The sequence below is a fragment of the Perna viridis genome, chromosome 15, assembly GCF_037379345.1.
Source record: "Perna viridis isolate PV_CMFRI_1.1 ecotype Kerala chromosome 15, ASM3737934v1, whole genome shotgun sequence".
Lineage (NCBI taxonomy): Eukaryota > Metazoa > Mollusca > Bivalvia > Mytilida > Mytilidae > Perna > Perna viridis.
In genome coordinates, this window is record NC_142459.1 from 11002658 (window position 1) to 11018318 (window position 15661).

A 15661-nucleotide genomic window follows, 5' to 3' on the forward strand; every position below is an offset into this window, starting at 1 on the left:
TTTTACTTTTCGTTTTTTTCTTTTAGTTTTTTTTTCTTTTTGTTTTTGGTATTTTCTGGGGGTTTTTTTTTTGCCGTTCCGCGACTGCGATTTTAGACCCTTACCACGTATAGACTTTTTGTGATACTAAAAGACAAGGGAAAAATTAAGGTTCAATACATGATTCTTAATAACAACAATTTTTTTTTTAATTCGGAAAAGAGAATGAAGAACTTTGATTACATTGTTAGATAAACCTTAAAAGATAATATGATCAAATTTGATATTGAATAAAGAAAACTAAGGTTCTTAAAGCATGTGTATAAGTTGGACTAATTAAAATCCCATAACATAAAACAGAAAAATCCAAGCGTTGTCCTGGAAGTCCCTCTTGTACAAATAAATGAGCGCTTACAACCAGCATTGCATACAATAAATACATGGCAACATAACAAATTTAAAAATCAATCCATCGATATTGAGTTGGTATTATGGAAAAAATTCGGACAGCCAGAAAATAGGACAATGTACATGTTTTTCCAATGAACCAACCACGCGTTTAGTGGGGCTTAATTTACATATACCCCGACACAATATTTTTGGAATTGACTTCAATTGACACTTTTTTTTCAATCAAGGCTTTCATAATATTGCATATAATATAATAGCAGCAGGACAACAATATAGCACTAAGGACATTATTTCAAAAACGCATGTGTTCATGTTGTTTTCAGAAATTGATAAAGTAATTTTCACGAAAAGGCATATCTATAATTAGAGTGGTCATCACACATGTTTAAAACAAATTCATACGAAAAGGGTCAGAACATCAACTTTATGCAAAATATGTATGAACGCTGTTTGAGCTAAAACGTTCCAAGAAACTAATAAAAAATAATTTCCTTAAAACTTCACATTAATTGTCAATACGATGATTAAGCAGAGCTTTATCAAAACCACTTTATCATATTTTTCCTCTTTTGTCTACCCCAAAAGTGACATTAAATGAATAAATCGGTGGGTGTTTTCTGAAAAGCAGAGGACGCCTACCCAACCAGCCCCCATTGTCTTTGCTCTCCGTTTTTAGTGGAGTCTGGATTGCTCTTTTACTTTTTTCTATGTGCATGTTAGATTGGGTGTAGCATGTACTGTCTACTATGTCTTTATTCCATTTATATTAGTTATGTTATTTCTTATGCCCTTTCGAATCTTAATTCCCTTAATTTCCCTTACAAAAATGCGTAAATGGATGTATGAAAAAAAAAAAATGCTGATTTCATTGTAGTAAGTTATCATCTTATAACGCACAATATATCTTTTAAAAGAAAGAGTTATCCGTACAAGGTCATTAGGTTAATACATATCGTATAAAATAGGTGTCCACGCGTCGTTGTTTTGATCATAACGTCGATCCTTTTTAACTTATTTTAGACCTTCTGTCTTAAGAATTTCATAGAAACAGTTTGTCTTCATTAATGCGATGCACATATGATACACACAAATTAATAGCAAATACAAAACATCATTTATTTTTCATTTATTTACCCTACCGGTGCATCTGGTCCATGCTCCCCGTTTTTAGTGGAGTCCGAGTTGCTCATTTACTTTTTTTACTTTGTATGTATGATTTTAGTTACTTTATGTCCTTTGTTGTGTATGTCTGGTCTTTGTCCCTGGATTACATCCTTTTGATTACCGCTGTAACCTTGATTCCCTTGATTACTCTTTTAATCATTGCATAATATAGCTTGAACATGAACAGTTACAAATTTATCCATATTCGATATTTTAATACAAATTACGTGTATTGAAGTCTTTCATTCATCCTTTTAAATTTCTCTGTGTTTTATATACATTGTAGACAAAGTAGAATAATCTTCAATCTCCAACTGCATTACGTTTATATGTCTAATCCTTTCAAACAAGAAGCTTTGCCGATTCCGTAGAGTGCCTTGATGAAGTGTTTGACCGAAGCTTACTCCATTGTTTTAGAATCTCGCGGACCTGGTCATGAAGTTTATCTTTATATTGGTGTCTTATTCTTTGTAAATCTGCTACATCAATTCCAAGCTCTATACCAAGTTGTAGTGAGCTGTCTCCTATGTGGTTAGATACGTATGTCATCAATTTATATGTTAGTGCCTTTGATAGATTACCCAAGTCAAATTCTACGGGAAAAGAAAGAAACTACGCAGTAAGCATTTTAGTTATTGTTTCACAAATAATACAATCAATGCAGTTGATACTCTCTAAAAACAGAAACAAATGCATCGATTTAGAATCGCTTCGCGTGGTACGAATAATGGAGACGTAGGAGGTTATGCATGTAGCTGTTGTCTTCTAATATTTTTTAATCAAATATTGTATGAAAAGAATGGTTTACCTCATTTCAAAAGAATTATATTTATTTCAAAATAATTAACTAATAAAGTAAGGAAGCACATAGATAAAATCTTACCATCGGGTAAATATATATCTCTAAACACCTACAATGTCATAATGCATTTCATTTCACAGTTATATATAGATATCAATACATAAATTTAGTAAAGACTATATTACTTTAATATTATAATTTGGTTCTTTGAAGAAACAGTCAATAAAAGCGGGGTTAGTTAACTTATAGATCAAAAGATATAACTACAAAACTACATGAATGGACCTTTTTTAATGGACATAATTCTTAATCGCTATGCATTTTGAAGAATTGATCATCAATCATATGTTCCATATCTATATGCCTATATACAACGCCACATCTCCCCATCAATTTTGTTTTAATCCTTGATTGTTTTAAAAAGGATTGACCTATGTATCAAAGTAATACCATGCAGTTTGATTATCTTTTTTTAAGAAATCAGTCAATATTGTATGCCCGAATATAATTTTATCGATTTCATTTCAGTACTTTAAGAGGAGTTGTATCTACAAGATATGCGTACCAAAAAGAAAAGAGAAGAAGAGAGACAGACATATACATGAACCTCCTAAACATTGTTTTTGGTCTATAAAAACAACCGAAATTACGAACATGAAAACAATATCTGCAAACTATATGATCTGTTTAATATTCCCTATCCCTATCTTGATTCCTATCTCCATTCCACGATACCCCGTTATTCATATCATAACATATATTGCCTTACACTCACCTGAAACAATTCATGGTCAAAGATAAATGCTTAGTTAAAAAAAGACTTACCTGACACAACACATGGACATTAATGTTACTGTTTATCAGAGCTTTTAACAGGTCAGAAAATGATGCAGATTTGTTTGCCTCCTTCCAAACATAAAGGGCCATAAATTTCAGATCAGCTGGATTTCGATAGCTAAATTGATATTCTAACTTCTTCCAAGTGTTGACTGAGACACCGAGGTTTATTATGACCTCATGACATTGGTAAGGGAATATTTCCGTTACTAGACGTCGTATATGTCTGTTAGGAGAACATTGTTCCATTTCGAGTCGACCTAGACCTAAGTTATAAAGTTTCAATTATAATAAATCAGTTTACATTGTGTTCGTTCTCCTATTTCAAAAATTATTACTGTAAAATAAAATATATAATATTATTACGTTTACACCCTCTGTTGTGTTATGACAACCATTAATCTTATGCGTAGATATTTATTTTTTAACACATATTTTACAGTAGCTTAAACATAATTGCCATTTTAATAATGTGGCAGTATTGATACATATAATAGAAAAAATAATCAAGGGAACCAAGGTGTAATCACAAGACAAAAACCATATATGAAAAACAGAACAAACATACAGAACAAAGAACATGAAACTAAAATCATACATACAAAGTAACAAAAGCAAATGAGTAACTGCACTAAAAACTGGAAGCATGGACCAGGTGCACCAGTAGGGTAAGCGTCCTCTGCTTTTCTGGAAACATCTGCCGAGGAGAAATAAAATAAACATTAAATCCTATAATTGTAAAGATAAATACCTCTACAGTTCTCATGGCAATGATTTAATGAAACCTAAAAGGAGAAGTTACGATAGAATATTGTTGTAATAGAATATTTGTCATATATGTGCGAATTTTTTTTCAAAGCCTTTGAACTTGCATTTCGGTTTACTTAGATTCCCATCCTACCTCCCAAAAACTGAAACGAAATAAGATTTTCTTTTTCTTAATGACTTCGAATTTCTGTTATCATTTTTAATGTCTTGTCTAGTCTTTGCTGGCGTCCACAGGTAACTGAATGTTGTCCCACGTCAAAAATTTAAGATGTGCACCGTTTAAAGAAAGTATATCGAAGTGTAAGAAGAGAGAACAAATATTGTACAAATTCGATACCAGGGAAATTCACTGTTACCTTTAAACCGGTAACATAAACGCTTTTGCAAAAAAACTTATGATCAACACAATAACTCCGAAGTATGAAAAACCGATTTAAAGTGCTCTTGTGATAATTGGATGTTACCGAGACATCGAAAATCCATATTGCGTTGAGCACAACATTATTGAATAAACTAAAGATTTTTTTTTTTTTGTCTCTTCTGGAGAAAAACAAACAAAATCAAAGTTGACAGTGTCACTGTGTCATACATTTAATTTTATTTACTGGCATGTGTCGATGAAAATCATCTTTATTCATACACATTGATTGTTCATGTGTGAATTTCGGGAATTTAGCAGTAAATTGTTAATTTTGAATTATGTTGGATTTTCAAATTTGATACTTTAGCATATAGATGATTCAGCGACTACCTTTTTTTTACTTCCTCTATCTTTTATGAATACGAATAATCACCTTCGCAGCACACCATAACGAGAAACATCTAAGATCGTTGGCAGTTCCATGTTTGCAGCTCCATGTCAGGTCTGCTGTTGATGGAATATCACAATGCGGGGAAAGGCAGATGGTCTTCCGAAAGAAACTTTTACAGACAACCCTAAAATCTATCTTAAATGGAATGAAAACCTCTTGACAGTCACGTCAGCGTCAGAAAGCTGTATAGCTGCAGTCAAACATTTCTGTACAGAACAGGCAAGTGCAGGGACTATATTTTTGACGTTGTTTGCATGGATGATATTTATAATAATACGCTTCCCTTTAATCTGAACTGCAACGTCATGTTCGTCATCTAGCTGTACAACAACAAGACCTCTGAAGATCATTTGTTAATCTTTATATTCCACATGTTGATTAACGAAGCCAGAAACATGTAAGCGAGAGCAGGTGGAATTATCTCCGCAACAAACCGAAATGACATTATTACACTTGTGTCAGGTAATTGGTAGTTGGTATCGTCTTTCTTTTTTCTAGGACCATACAAGAAATAAGGTAAAAAAGAGCTTTGGGCTAACCGTTGCACTCGAATCCCCTATGGTCGTAAACTGAGATTTATATTCACGGTCATAAGCTACTTCGTTCTATGGGACAACTACCACATTAATATGGACAAGAATATCAAGCAGATATTGTTTGTACGATAGCAGTGTTATGAAGTTATCACGGTTACATAATATAAGGATATCGTCCGTTTTAATGATCCCTGTTTCGCGAAGTGAGTTATAAATATCTCATACACCCTTCCTTAAGGCCAAAACTGTTTTTCAGTCACTAAAGATCTGAGTACGTCAACAAGGAAAACAGGGTAAATAATGACATTCTTCCGTAGATTGATTTCATCAAAGTACAGCACCTTACCGAGAGAATGTTGAACTTAACAAAAACGTATCCAGCTGTTTTTCTGTCAAAACCATTTTTCTTATTCGTTGTTGACAGTTCATCCCCTGATATTATATTTAATTTTTGATCAACCGTTTAGGAAAACTTTAGTTTTAATGGTATCCATGCTGTCGGCATCTCTTCGCCCCATATAGGATGCTCAAATGCTTTATCTATCAGCTTCTTTCTAAGTAAGTCTACTTCTGGATCTTCGGGATCCATTGCATTTATAAAGTTAAGATCTTTGAATTCAAAATGTGCAATGCCTGAATGTTGCTTGAAGACTTTTTCAAGTGAGGAAATCAACATTTGTCTTTGTACTTCACGTTTACTCTACAAAGCAGCCCTGTGCTTAATATGGAAAAAGCATTTTCATCGAAATCGTACTTGGCTCAATAATTCATTGTTTCTTTGAAAGGTATCACCTTTTGTATAACAATTTAGTGCCTTAAATGATATTTTCATAAAACCCCCTTCACGCCCATGATTCTTTCTTACAAACCTTCAATTCGTAGTCATTTGCAATTCAAACATTCGAATTGATTCGCGAAATGAGATAAAAAAATGTGACATTTCAAAAATAATTTTAACATGAATATCCACGATTTTTTAATGATTACTTCATTGGTGAAATTCTCTCTCTGAATATGCAATTAAAAACTGTATCAGGCTGTATGACTTAAATTTATAAGAATAAATGCAACCCCAATCAAACATCTTTACCATTCGTAAAACACTCTCAACTAAACAACAATTATTCATAAAAACTTGTTAAATTTTCGTAAACCTACGTTAAATATAAGTAAAAGCGTGAACTAAATTGTACTCGCAACTATTGGCATTGTAATCGCATATTCTTTTACAATATCATTTGTATTTGTAAATTGCTTGTAAAAACTGTTTATCCTTGAGGAAAATTTCCAGTAGACAGCTCCTGAAATGCGTACCGATTCGCTCGATAAAGGTTAACATCATTTTTCTCTCACAAATTATATGAATAATTTATTCATAAATTCATAATAATAAATTATATATGGAAAGTGAAACAAACCATTGAATACTTTGGACACAATGCACTTTTTTTGGGGGGAGGGGGGGTTGCACGAAATCTACATATTATGTCAAAAATATCGCATGCAGTTCTTACAAGAGAAATAGTAATCTTTACACATGTAACATAAAACTTAGGATATAATATATTGCAAAAAAAATCTTTTGTCGTAAATTTATGAGCATACTCATGAGTATACCCTTCAAGGTAAGGCTTGAGTGGATCAAAATAATGTTCCTTGCGGAAGTGTATATTGAGCATGCATGGATACTGCATGCATGCTCATCTGCTATGCTATTAAAATAAAGCTTGTAGGTTAACACCATTAGCTACTGAGTGTGGTAAGCGCATATGTTTAAGGCATTTTTTTAAATGCAAGTGTTATGTATATGTCACCTTTCAAAGCTTTTGTCGGTACGCTTCCTGGTAGGACCTCCATCCGCCAAATTATATTTTCTTTTTTCTTTAAATATTTTCTTAAAAGAGCAGTACATTGCTAGCAATCCTTTGTTTGTGAATTTGTGTAACGTATAATCAGTTTCTGTATTTCGGTTTAAGGCTGTTTGTTGCTCAATTTTAGAACAACAAGGATTTCAAAAGGTTGTGAAATATTCTAATACGACGTCTTCAAATAGTCAAACAGTACGTTGGTACAACCCCAACTTTAGCACGTGCGCACTGTCTCTTTTCTTTCGCTATCTCTTTGGGCCAAAACCCTCATTTAAATCATTTAAATGGGGAGTTAACTAATAGCATACTTATACTGATACTAATGACAAAATGAACATGAAATGATGATGAAATGAAAAAGGGATGGGACACAAGGACAATGGGGTCGACAAATTTTGATTGCCACTGGAAATAGGGAGAGGTGTGTAGAGTCGGGCAATTTAGCCTTCTTTGGCGGAGCACTATGGTTCCTACTCCGGGAGAATACCACAGTAGGGTTCTTTAACGTGCGTGCAACGTGGCATCTTTCCCAACACGGTGCACCACTATGGTTTGCGGTCAGGTTTTCCGTATAATAGCCTGACAACCCCAGCATGTAACACGCCAGGGTTACCCCATTCCACCACCTGGGGCACACATCCCAGTTGCTCTGTGGGCAGAGCTCCCTAACCCCCAGCTAGGGTTCTGAGCACTATTTAGTCGCTTTTTACGACCAGCTTAGCGCTGCTGGGATGTGTGCCCCAGGTGGTGGAATGGGGTACCCCTGGCGTGTTGGGAAAGATGCCACGTTCTTCGCACGTTAAAGAACACTGCTGTGGTATTCGATAGAAGTAGGAACCTTTGCGCTCCGCCACAGGAGGCTAAATTACCCGACCCTACCCATCCCCCTTTTTCTAGTGGCAATAAATGTTTGTCGACCCAATTATCCTTGTGTCCCATCCTTTTTTGTTCATTTCATCATCTTTTCATATTCATTTTATTATCCATTTCATGTTCATCGTCTGAATATAGCTGATACATTGCTGCTCGGACGTTCAACCCCAACAATTAATCAATCAATCAATCCATTTTTTATTACTAATATCCCCCCCCAAGTGAAGATGGGGAACAAGGTTTTTTTATGCTGTTTTTTTTCTGACTTTCGTTTTTTGTCTTTTTTTTTATCACAAATAATCACTGAAATATTATAGGTTACATTACTAGTATGAAGTAAACTTCTGATTTTATACATGGAATATGTAGGGATGGAGGCTGGTGAATCTTATGATTGGAAATACAAATGACAATATCATCCCATTTCATGTTCTTCGCCTGAATATAGCTGACATATTGCTGCTCGGGCGTTAAAGGCTAAATACCACTAATTCCACTTCCCATAGGCTTCTATGCTAATTTCACAATATTCAATGGCTTCTCTGGACTTTACCTTAACTTTGAGGACTATATATCAGCATGATTCTACATATGTCAGCTCACAATCCTCAGAATGGCATGTGGGGTTAGCAGGCTTGCAATGCAGTACTGGTCACCGGAAGTGACGGGTCTATAAATAGCATGGGAAATCCCAGTGTTTTCACAAGATAGGGGTATATTTAAAAATCATTATGGAGATTAGGCTTCACATCACAAGAAGCAAAATGCACCTATAAAATGTACAGAAATGTTTTTCCTTTCAGAAACTGTTTAAATTGTTTTAAATAAGATGAGAACTTTTTTCACAGCACTATGAGGAATAGGGGTGATTTCTGCGTAGAACTATTTTTGCGTACGTTCCAAATGCTCATTGGTTGAATTGGTGGTCTGTAACCTAAACCTCAATAATCAATCAATCTGTATCAGTCAGTTCATTCCATAAAATGGCCTGTCCCAAACGACCATGGGCACAGTCAAATAATATCTACAATATTATTGATGAATATAAAATTGGAAAGAGCTATAGCAATCCTATCACTCTTTTGGTAATACATCATGCATTTTTAATGCTTTGTAAATATCGTTTAATAGACACTCCACGGTTGATTTTTTTTAAAGATTCAAAACATATATTTGAATAAACGTATGACGGCTATTTGCAGTTGTCGTACTTGAATTGTTATTGATGTTTATAACCAGTAATAATGACGTCATCAAGTTTCATTCATAAGTTTTAATCCGGAAATTTGTATCTTTTTCCTACGATCCCGACGCAATAAAAATGTCTTTTTGTAGACCCAAAGCAAATCCAACCTTGCGCGTCTTGTAAGGTTAATCATACAATAATAAAAGTTTATGAACTATTTCAAAAACTTACCTAGAATCGTAATAGTTTAAAAATGATTATAATTTTAAAATGATATTTTAAACACAAATAACATGACTAAAAAAGTCAGGGTGGTCCAGGAAGTTCAGGCACAGGATACAGAAATTTTATAGAACTTGACCTTTAGATGTAGATTTTAAGCCAAGAAATATTACATGGATAAGGTAGAAACTCAAAAGAAACTAATCAAGGCTTAAGATACTTTTGTATTTAAATGCATATATAAATTTTCTTTAGTAAAAATCAGTCAGTTAACTTCCTAAATTAGAGGTAATAACAAAATACTGAAGTATTAAAATCTAGACAGTATTCAAAAGCATAATGATTTTTTTAACATAGCTTGTGCGAGAAAGTTCTCTAAATACTAAATAAATCGTTTTTATGGGGCTAAAAGGACAAAATTTCACCAATTCATTACTGAACATTACACATTTATAGGACAGAAAATATGTTTTGTTTAACAATGACTTAGGGTAAGGGACGTAACTCTTAAAAATCATTGGAACATTTGTATTCAGCTTATGTAAGCATTTAATTAACTTGGATTCATTTTATTCAGTTTCATTTTGCTTTGGATTACTTATTGGTTTTGTTTTGTTTGGTTTGGTTTTACTTAGCATCGCTTATTGGTTTCGTCTTGTATCGTTTAGGTATAACTTTTTGTTGTGTTATAGATGTCGTTTTAATGCCCAAACATTCATTATCACATTCTTTGGTTGAGTGATTGAGCTGAAATGTAACAATATAAATGTTAATGAAACGGAAGTTTGCTTAGGTTAAAGGATAGAACCCTTTTAAATCATTGGTAAGTATATACCATTTTCAACAAAATCCGCATTGGAAGCGTACTTCATATAACGAATTCGATTGGAAACATAGCTCATCCAACGAATGACGCGTTAGACAATAATTCATCCAATGAATTACCCATTAGAATCATACTTCATCCACCAAATGACGCATAAGAACAGTACTTATCCATCAATGACGCATTGGAAATATACTATTCATCGAATGCCACATTAAGGAGGTAGATCTAGGGTAAGGAACATAACTCATGATATCAGCGATATTTTTTGTATTATATTGAGTTTCACCAAGGCCTCTCAAGCTTTCGTTTGCAGCAGAATAAAATGAATCCAAGTTAATTAAATGCTTACATAAGCTGAATACAAATGTTCCAATGATTTTTAAGAGTTACGTCCCTTACCCTAGGTCTACCTTCTTAAAACTGTACTTCACTCAACGAATGCCGCCCTAGATTCGTACTTTGTCCAATAAATGACAATATGAATCATATTTTATTCCACAAAATGACGCATTACTATAATATGCAAACGTATTAATTGTTTATTATTGAATACAATTCACCAATTTATACATTGTATATTAAGCATTTAAGGCATTCATTGGTTTCTTATCTCCGTTATTTCCAAGCAAAGAAGATCACGACCAAGAGTTTCAAATACATCAACCAGATGAAATCCAGTTTTTGCACTTGCCTCTTAGTGTTTAATTCACTGTTTTCGAGCGAACTGTTGTGTACACAAGATATAAAATATGCTAATAAACCATACATATGAGAACATAATTCGTTTAAATAGAAAAAAAAACTCATAAAGACAAACTAATCTTGGATTAATCTTTAGTCTGAGAACAGACGTAATTTTGAATTTTCGGTTTTTGTCCAATTACCATGAATGGCTTGAATAACGAAGTACTATTAATCAATTTTCAAGTATTATTTTGTGTTTCTAGAAAAGCTTTTGTTTCTTTGTAGTGTCAAGTTGGTTATTACATTGTCTTTTTGTGTGTGTGTCTGTTTTCCTATCTAGTCTTTAATCTTATAAATTCGATCGATTTCCACACGAATCTTGGTTCCATCGATTACTCTTGTTAGAAATAGTCTAAGCAGGATTGGTGCATGAAAGGTTTAACATGTTCATATGACCTATCAAGCAATGGAATATATTAATTTATCTATTTGCTTACAATAACACGCATCATATCACATTTTAACCCTACTAATATTGTGCATGGGTCTGTGTAATACTGAAAAAATGAAGACCAATATTTTTCATTTTATTTTTCATTAAGTTCCAATAAAAAAAATCAAAGTCATCTTTTTTTTCCACTAACTGTTCTTCGATGAACAATAATTTGTTAAATGTTAAAAGGTCTACATAACATAATGATTCTTTCAAATTGTTTTCAGTTTTTGTTTTGGCCAATTTTTATACACTGTGAAAGTACTATTGTTTGTGGGGACCAATTTTTGTGGTTTTAGTGGGTTGGCAAAACCACGAAATTTGGTTCTCAACGAAAAGGAAGTTTCTATTTATGTGTATACTGAAAACCTCAAAATCACGAATTCAAGAATCCACGAACTTGTGTTTCTTCCCTAATCCACGAACATTGGTATCCACGATTTCAAATACTTTCACAGTATAAGTTTAACTCGAAATACAATGACAAGTATACAACGTCTACAAAATTCAGCCTTTGGGAAAAGTATTAAAAGGAAGGTCCCATTTCTTAAGTTTGTACTATTAGAAGAAATATCGTGAAAAAGGATTTGAAAAGTTTGAATAGCTATACACTAGCCGTTCGAATAATCGTTAAAAGAACTACAATTCTTTTGAAATGCTTTCCTCCTCGCCAATGCAAGTTTTTAATGATGTTGAAATATAATAAAAGAGAGTAAACATTCAAACTTTTTTTGTCTACGATACTTTTGACATTTAGATATACGAATTCGGCATCTGCAATGAGGGAAATTCAAGCGATCGCCCGTCAATTTAGACATCATTGCCGTCCGGAGAACAAAGTTAAAAGATCACAATGTCGCTTTTGATCAAATATTTTCTATACAAAATGATACACAACCAATCGCAACGACAAAGTTTTCATGATGTTAGTTTATATCACATAATCCACAGTTTGATAACGCAAATATTAAGCCGTCCCAGGGGTAGATAAATCCAATAAATCTTAGAGAACTCAAATACTTATTCATAGTCAATCCATCCAATGATGGAGGTGGTACAAGATGCGAAAAGTCAACCATACAACCGATGCCTTTTATGAGTACATATATCATTCTGGTACATTTATTGCACTTTTTGTACACAGAGCGGTATTTTACAGACAACAAAATACATTCATCTCCCTCTAAAATCAACCATATCAATAAGAATAACTCCAAAACAGACATACACAACAAAGAACATAAAGTAATTAAAATCATACATGCAAAGTAACAAAAGCAAATGAGCAACTCGGACTCCACTAAAATCTGGAAGCATGGACCAGGTGCACCAGTAGGGTAAGCGTCCTCTGCTCAAATAAAAGTAACACATCGTTATGGTGTATTCATCTGCACTATTAAAACTTGATTTATTCAACGGGTCATAGTTTTCTTTTTCTCGTTTGTCTCGATAACCAGATAATTTCTTCAGGGAACTGACAAATTATATGGATGAATAATCAAGGGAACCATGGTTCAGCGGAAATCAAAAGAATGTCATTAAGGGCCAAAGACCAGACATGGAAAACAGACACACACAACAAAGAACATAAAGTAACTAAAATAATCAACAAAAAAAAACAAAAGCAAATTAGCAACTCGGACTCCACCACAAACTCGGAGCATGGACCAGGTGCACCGGTAAGGTAAATGTCCTGTAGTCAAATAAATTTGGGCTTTTCGAAAATCTATACTGGACAATGGTTTGAATACATGAGATATTGATGTAAACATCGTAGTTCTATATCCTAAAACATACTTTATAAGTATAAAAATTAAAATATAAAATCTTACTTTTAGCCCCATCATAAATGTATCTTTTAGTGATAAATCGTAGGACAAAGGCAGTTTTCCAGCGACAGTAATGATTTTGTAGTCTGCTTTTCTGATATAAACATATAACAGACATATACATGTAACCACCATTTGAGGAATCAAAACACATTTTTAAATTCAAGTTATCCTCGTTTATGCAAGTTAATGTACAATGTATATATACCATAACATCGCCATCACCAGCATGGGTAGAAACCAAACACATAAACATGTACATGTTGGGTACAATCGGTATATTTTTTACCAACATAAGAGGAATTTAAGCATGGTTTTAATCAATATTAGCTTCATTTTGGTAAAATGCATGTACATGTATTGTTAAATTGTCAATGATGAAATTATTTGTATGTAAAAATTCATATTTCCAACTTATGTAGGGTATTCTATTGTGACTACAAATATGGATTAGTAATAATGAGATTGGAAGCCTTGAAACAGTTGGCACTACCATAAAAGAAAATAATGTTCTCTGTGGGATCCAATCAGGACTTGGTGAACAAAAAAGATCGTTCGGTTACTTTTTTTATAATCATCCATTATTACCCTTTATTAAACAGAACCCATGGAAAAAGTAACTGTTTAATTCAACAAAACTTTCGTCTCTTTATGAATATGAGCCCCTAGGCCACTTTTCCAGATTTGTTTCTGTCATGAAGGGGGTAGCATCAGGTTCTTATTGTCCTGGATCATTTCAATCAATCTTTATTCCTGTGCTAGCTGTATATGACCTTCTCAAAGATTAAAAATCCAATCCAAATCAGCACGATTCGGAATTATGAGTGATTCTGAAATTAGACAGTTAGTACCGTCTTTGTAAAATCTAGTATTATTTTTGGGTATCTAATTTTACAAAATTTTAATCATACCAGACCTTTGTTGTCACAATTATAAATATCTTACTTTGACCTCATTCCTCTTTGGTTTATACTTTATGCCCATTCAATTGAAAGAGTTATCAAGGGAAACAAGGTTATAGAGGTATAAAAAGTATGTAATCCAGGGACAACGACCAGACATGAAAAACAGACATTCACAACAAATAACATAGAGTAACTAAAATCATACGTACAAAGTAACAAAAGCAAATGAGCAACTCGGACTCCACTAAAAACTGGGAGCATGAACAAGGTGCACCGGTAGGATAAGCGTCCTCTGCTTTTCTAGAAACATTTGCAGAGTTGCTCATAAAAAGTCAAGTCCGGGATAGACGAAAGAGGAAAGGAAAACTTTGACTCGTTGAACAAATCTAGTTCACCTAAGAGTTCAAATAAACATGGAAGGTAATTTCTCGTACCTATTTTAGCATTTTACTAGATTGATTAAACTAAATTTAGATAATTTGCAACTTAATTTTTTTGATAAAATTTATTTCATTTCTTATTTTAGAACATCAAAAATTTTATTACATATATAGTGACGATATAACCAGCGATATTGTTGCATTAGATTTTTAAAAGACCTAAAATTGATTTTTGTTCAATAAGTTAGCACAACAATTCAAAAAATATAACTTTACTGTAAAATAAATTCATTATTGGTCACTGAACAGGGAATTCGAAGGAGCTGAAAAAGGTCTTTTGAGGGGATAGAATTGTTATCATTTTGTTTTGTTTTTGTTTTTTTTATTTGTTTGTATTGTTTTGTTTTGTTTTTCTTATTTGTTTTGTATTGTTTTGTTTTGTTTTGTTTTTGTTTGTTTGGTTTTGTTTGTTTGTTTTTTGTTTGTTTGTTTGTTTGTTTGGTTTTTTTTTGGTTTAGTTTTATTTTTTGTAATGTTTTATTTGTAAGAAAGTAAAATTTACATATTACTCAAATATATCTCATAATAGTTTTTTATCTTTAATTTTTTGTATGGTTTTCTCATGGACGGCCATTTAACTACAGAACCAATCGGTTGTGGACTTCAAATGAATTGACAAATTTATAAAGTATATGATAACGCATTCTTACGACAACACTTTCAGTGATCATAATGTGATTGTTTTAGAGATGTTGACCTCGCTTTAAGTATTTGCAAGGAGTGTGATATCCATAAGCTTCCTAGTTAATGTAAAGATTATGATTTATTAAGAGGTACACATATAGGAAAACTTTCTTTGTTATATTTTAAGATTATAAATAGTCATATGAAAAGAAAAAAAAATATGTATTAAATAATCTACTCTAATGACAAATGAATGAATTTGTTCCATTATTCTGTAAGAATAAAAATAATCGAAAAGACAATTTTTTTTTCAAAAATATACCCATCTACAGGCCTTTTTTCCTAGTTAGACAAAACAGGGAAGCAAATATGCAGTAAACACAAACGTTTGTAACAAAT